This window comes from Aedes aegypti, chromosome 2 (genome assembly GCF_002204515.2).
Source record: "Aedes aegypti strain LVP_AGWG chromosome 2, AaegL5.0 Primary Assembly, whole genome shotgun sequence".
In the NCBI taxonomy this organism is placed as follows: domain Eukaryota; kingdom Metazoa; phylum Arthropoda; class Insecta; order Diptera; family Culicidae; genus Aedes; species Aedes aegypti.
In genome coordinates, this window is record NC_035108.1 from 186,562,810 (window position 1) to 186,569,157 (window position 6,348).

Here is a 6,348-nt window from a genome sequence, read left to right on the forward strand (position 1 = left end):
TAATTTGTGTACCATCCCTAATTCAAACAACAAAATCGTGGTGATAAAACATGGCTGTTTTTCTCCGTCAGCTTGTGAAGGATGAATATCAGCGCGGACATAGAAAGTACAATTTTTAGTGTTTTGGACGTAATATCAAGCAATATTTGTCATATTATTGTACCCATGTTACGGCTAATCTCGAGTAGGTAAATAAAATCACCAATGTCTAGAAAATAAAACCTTATTATTGATGAAGTTTTCAAACATGTTTAACATGCTAACTTACCTTATGGGCCAAATTGATCTTCATGATGTGTCAGCAGTTGAGCTAGTCATTCGATAGTCAATTTGCATGAGTATACATTTACAATAAAATTTGTGGATTCAACGGAGATTCACCTTAAGGTGTCGGCCAGGGTAGACGCGTCACGTGAAACGACGCGAAAATCCTTTGGAGTTTGAAATTTCTTTATTCATAATTGGCTTGTTTTGGGGTATCCTGTTTTTTACATATTCTGATTCTATGTTAAAAACTGAGCCAGAATCCAAAGTTTCATATTTTTCCGTGCCCTGGAACTACACGCAAACAAATTTTCTTGTATAATCTACCGAATCCATGGCAGAACTAAAAACTGCACCAACAATTTTCAATCGACTACAAAAATCTGTTAAGTTTACTATAATCTGGTGAAAATCACTCAGCAGTGCAGTAAATTTGACTATGTCCATAGTATCATCCACTACAAAGCATTGTATTTTAATTCGTGACACCCACCGTACAACACAGTGTGGTCAAAAGTATGATGCTAAACTTCTCAAAGCTAGAATATTTCTAGTCATAAACACTACAACTCTGGTTAAATTTACAGAAGAAATTTTTTTGTGTAGTGATGTTGACTATATGTTTTGGTAGAGTTAACAGATTGATGTAGTCGGTTGAAAATCGTTGGTGCAGTTCTCAATTCTACCATGTATTCAGTAGTTACTCAACTAGGCTTGTCATGTCTATTACGGCTTAACTCTAGATCGGTCGCATGCGTGTACTGAGTACACGCACCTTGAAAAAAGTTCGCTTTTCATACTCAGCTCAAGTGAGGTGGCGCGGGCGGTGGTTGAATGCGCGACCGCTCTTGAGTTAACCAGCCGACGGTGTTTTTTGAAAATACCTGAAGGTCGTAGACACAAAAGTCAATTTGGACAAATTGAGATGTAAGATTGTGAAAAATAATAGAATCGTTCTGGTGGTATCAGGTATCAGAAGGCCGGCTCCAAAGGCACGTTCCCCACCAGTTGGGAGATTTGTGCCATCGCCATATTTGAGCCTATTTCATCATTTACCCGATGGGAGAGGAAAGGGAAGGGAAAGATGGGAGGAAATAGGAGTGGGGTCCCTTGAAGAGGGAAGATCGCATAAGCGAAATGAGAGCATGTAGCTCCATACCACAATGGGTTCGAAAAGCGCCCTAAAAAGGGCACTGCAAAACGCATGAGCGTAAAGAGAGCCTATAGCTCATTACCACAGCGGGTTAAGAATAACAGAATGTCCTGAAGATTCAGGCTTCTGAATTCAGTTTCACTTAATAAGTGTTTACCAAGTAATTGGAATCGCATTTGCGAAAAACTGGACAGTTGCATATCAGGTGATACGAAGTTCCATAATCGGAATCACAACTATCATATTTGCCATGTGATAGTTGAGTCGGCAGTGGCCTGTCAACGCTCTGACCAAGAGACTGCAATTCTGCTTTGACAGATTTGTTAAATACTTCGCCACCCTTGGAGATGGCTCAGTAATGTACAATTTTGTTTGACGACATGACTCCAAACTATTCCAATATTGCTTGTGCTGAGTTGCCGCCCAAGAGTTTATCTGAAGCTTCACCCAGCACTTCGAAATTGGAATAGCCAGCTCAGGGCCAATGAAGTCATGCGATGCTCCATCGCGAGCTAGCTCATCAGTCAATTCATTTCCAGCAATGGAAGAATGGCCAGGTACCCATACAAGGTTTACAGAGTTGACTGAATTCAGTTCCTCAATGCTTCTTCAAAAGCTTCCATAATGTAGGATGTTGTAGTATCAACGGCATCATCCAGATCACTTGGATTTTCAATGGACGGAGAATATCCATGAAATTTGGTCGCAACCAATTCAATATAGAGTTCCCAGTTTGTTGACCGGGGATTCCTAAAACGCAAAGTCTGCGCAGTTACATTTGAATGTTCAAAGAAGATGTAGCGATGATCAGATAATGATTCCTCATCTGATACATGCCAGTTCGTCAACTCGTGACTGATTCTATTCGAACAGAGCGTTATGTCTAACACTTCTTCTCTATTAGAAACCATGAAGGTTGGGCGATTGCCTATGTTAAGTAATCCAAGGTCTGTACTACTTAAATATTCCATCAGACTGGAGCCTCTCAAATTGATATCTGAGCTGCCCCAGATGATGTGATGAGCATTGGCATCACTGCCCACAATCAGCGGAAGGCCTTTTGTTACGCAGTGTACGACAACTCGTTTGAAATCATCCGTTGGGGATGGTTCATCATGTGGTAAATATACCGAACAATAGACGTATTTCCTGTTGAGGTCACCAACAAAAACATCGATTGTGACAGCACATACATCTCTGGTAGTTAACTCAGAAATGAGTGTAGCAACGATTGCTTTATTAACGAGCACGCATGCGCGGGGCATGGAGCGCGAGTTTGTCATTTCAAGTTTGCTGAAAGTAGCAAAAACTGGGTCTATAAGGTTACCTAGATAGAAGTTCCCTCTACGAAAGTAGGATTCTTTAACTAGCGCCACTTGGGCTGCACCATTTTGTATGAGTCTGTTCTTTTATGCTGAAGATTGATCTGAGCTAACCTAACCGTAGCCACTACCCAAACTAGGCAGGATTAAGCTTTTTGCAATCTCAGCACGAAAAAGACCAGCAACGAAAAAACCAGATCGGTATCTATTTAAAGTCGCCAAAGGCGAAAGAGCACAGAATACACTGTGTAAAACGCATAATGCGAATCCATATAGGTGAAAATTTAAATTAAGTGTAAACATATTCATAACCCCACCCTTATTAAGCCTCAGTATAGAGACTGAAGAAGGGCAGCCGATTATCTCGGAGAAACACAAGGTCACCTGCACCATTGCTCCGGGTAGCACAGGAAGGACTCAATACTGCGGAGGGCGCCCTGGTACCCCACAGGCTCCGTTTGCGGTTAGGTTTTATTTAGACCCCCCTAACCATTCATTCCTAGGCACGGTACGCATCACACCATAAATTAGGGGTCACCTGTGAGGTGGACTTTTATCACCGGAACAGGCAGTCCGTAGTGTTAATTCTTGGCCAGTTGAAACAACCGCTACCGACACTACGCGGCTATCTAGGCTGCTCGGGAAAAGGAGGCTAATATTGATGATTAACTCCTGACGTGCCCAAGCAGCCCACAGTTTTTTGAAAATACCTGAAGGTCGTAGACACAAAAGTCAATTTGGACAAATTGAGATGTAAGATTGTGAAAAATAATAGAATCGTTCTGGTGGGCTTCGATCCCACGACTCCCAATACGCTAGACTGGGCGCGTTAACCAACTACGCCACAGAACGGGTAACGATTCTGCAGCGCAATCGGCCAACCTGAAACCAAAGTCCGTCACGACCCCATTTTCTCCTTCACAACTCTACACCTCCTTCAGCTCTCTGAGATGCCCAATTCGACTCTCCTAAGCGTGCCTACGAATAACAGTGAGAGATTTTATTTTTAGCGTCGCACTGTTGCCTTGTTTGTGCCACACTTCACGCAAAAAAATTGTACGGTAAAAACTACCATTTTAGGGGGTTAACTTAAGCGCTAGCACCGGCAATTTTCAGCAGACCAGCAATGCGCTTGATTTTACCATGTCTGTAGTTGGAATGAGTTTGTTGTAAATTATTTCTGTCAAATGTACCAGTAATGCGGTGGGGTGTACCGTAAACATAGTAAATTGGTCTGGATTTCCATGGTAGTTTTAAGAATGGGCGTAGTCAGCTAAAATAGTTATTTTTACCACAGAATTTTTTCCCGTGTACTCATAAGCCAACGTTGGCTCAATGAGATGGTTAATATTAGTGATCCTTTATAGAGAGATAAGCGAAAGTAAAATGGAATGATTTGGCAACAGACCAGCAGTGCTGATTTTGCTCGGCGTCGAGAATAATACTGTAACACGGACATGACTTCCTCATTGCTATAAAGTGTATTTTGTTTCGTTATAGATCTTTGAGCTACATATCAAAACTAATAAACAGCCGAAAAAATCAAAAACTAAAAATCGCATTGACAAAAATTCAAAAAGTAGAACATTTCATTTTTTTTGCTTCATGCAAAATTGCTTTTACCGAAATAATTTCAAGCGGATTACATTACTCCTCAAGAAAAGTTCAAAACAAACATAACGCATGTTCGTTTGGCTCACACTTTGACAGCTCTCGCTGCTCGATTGGCTCACACTTTGACAGAAATGTCAGCTTCCGCGAATCTCTCTTATAGGCCTGAGTGTAGAACTAGCCCTCGTGCGTTAAAATACACTCTAATAAAGATATATATATCTTATAGGCCTATTCACATGACGTCTCAAATCAGCTGATCGGGAAGCACTTTGACAGTTCTCCTATGAAAATGACAGGCCCGTGTTAGCACCGGTCCTCCACCGATGTAAACAAATGCATAGACGGATCTGTCACATGAAAAGGCCTATAAAGGATTTCTAGTTAAAATGGGTCCGGCGATCTCTCTATCGCAAAAAAGGTCGATATGACGAGATACGACCACGTCGAAAGCCGGACCCATAGTGGTTATCACGCCCAATGGTATGGGTGCCCTAGTGTAGATGTAGTTGTGAACCTTACACGGATAGATATGAAAAAACTAGTTAGAGTACTAATTATTACATCTACCACATTTAAGACTTTTAATCCTTGCTAATCATATTCGTTTATACTTGCCCATGCATTTTCAAGAATTATTATTGGCGGTGCATTTGCGTTGACAGATGCTACACTTTGGACTTGGTTGTTTTTGTCTGTAGCAGATTTGTTTTATTTTCGCTCTCAGTCAGGAGCATCTTTGAGATGTCTCCCAAGTTCGCGGAATTTAGTGGATTTTCAAGTATATAGTGGCGCTTATAAGCTTTAGCTGAAAGCCTGCTGCTATTATGTACACTGTGTATGTACTTTCGGAACTGAATGCTGCTATTATTGTCGCGAAAAGTTCTTTCCCCCCCGATGGAGAATATCAGGCTCCATATGTGCGGACAAATGGTAAGTTCCGGAATAACGTACATGTACCAGCGTATCAACCATCACCTTGGCGCACTAATCAGACTTATTTTCCATTTTCTCCAGGTTTCCTCCATTACCCAGCATCGGGGCGAGCCAAGTTATTCTTGAATCAGCGAGGAAGATCGCAGGAAGTTGATGAGTTCATCTTGTGGCAGCAGTATTTGCTATACAATTTGTTTTTACCGAAGGTGTCTTAGCATAACGCGATAGATGATAACAATGATCATGTGACTTATTTTAATAAACCGATATTTATCATTTTGTTTCATTTCTTTACTTTGTTTGTTTTCATATTCTTCCTTGAAATCTTGAAGGTAAACAAAAGCATACCGCAGCTTAAAAAAAGAAAGACATATATGCATCACGATTGATAAATATCGTTTATACTAAGCATGATTAATCCCCAAATATGCACCCCATGGGGTGAATAGATCGAATATCATTTTAGTATAACCTTTAAGCTTTTCAGTATATAATTATTTAAGCGTGTAGAGGAAAACAATATGCACTCTGTCTCGAAAAACACCCAGAATCCGGGTATAAATTTTTCAAATTGGGTAATATTTCCATATGCATTTTGATGAGTCTGGGAAGCGTGTGCAAGTTTCTTTGAGGAAAACAAAAACAAACTGTGTATGACGAGCGTAAGCTAGTCTACGTGTGTTCAAATGTCACTAAGCTCTATAGAGCTTAGTGACATTTGAACACACGTAGACTAGCTTACGCTCGTCATACACAGTTTGTTTTTGTATTCCTCAAAGAAACTTGCACACGCTTCCCAGACTCATCAAAATGCATATGGAAATATTACCCAATTTGAAAAATTTTTACTCGGTTTCTGGGTGTTTTTCGAGACTGAGTGCATATTGTTTTCCTCTAAGGTTCACAACTACATCTACACTAGGGCACCCATACCATTGAGCGTGATAACCACTATACTAATCATCACATATAATGTGTTTGCGTGGGCTGCTCGAATCGCAAAGCGCTCGAACAAACGACGTGATTTGCCGGTCTATCTCTATTTCGAACTTTTATCTTTCT

General features: G+C 40.7%; 1 long non-coding RNA gene across 1 annotated transcript; it reads left to right on the top strand.

Moving 5' to 3' along the window:
* Positions 1 to 4,889: 4,889 nt before the first annotated feature.
* Positions 4,890 to 5,580, top strand: LOC110675461. Its single transcript, XR_002499510.1, has 2 exons — positions 4,890 to 5,283; positions 5,368 to 5,580. It is a non-coding gene; the product is annotated as an uncharacterized LOC110675461 (long non-coding RNA).
* The last annotated feature ends 768 nt before the right edge of the window (positions 5,581 to 6,348 follow it).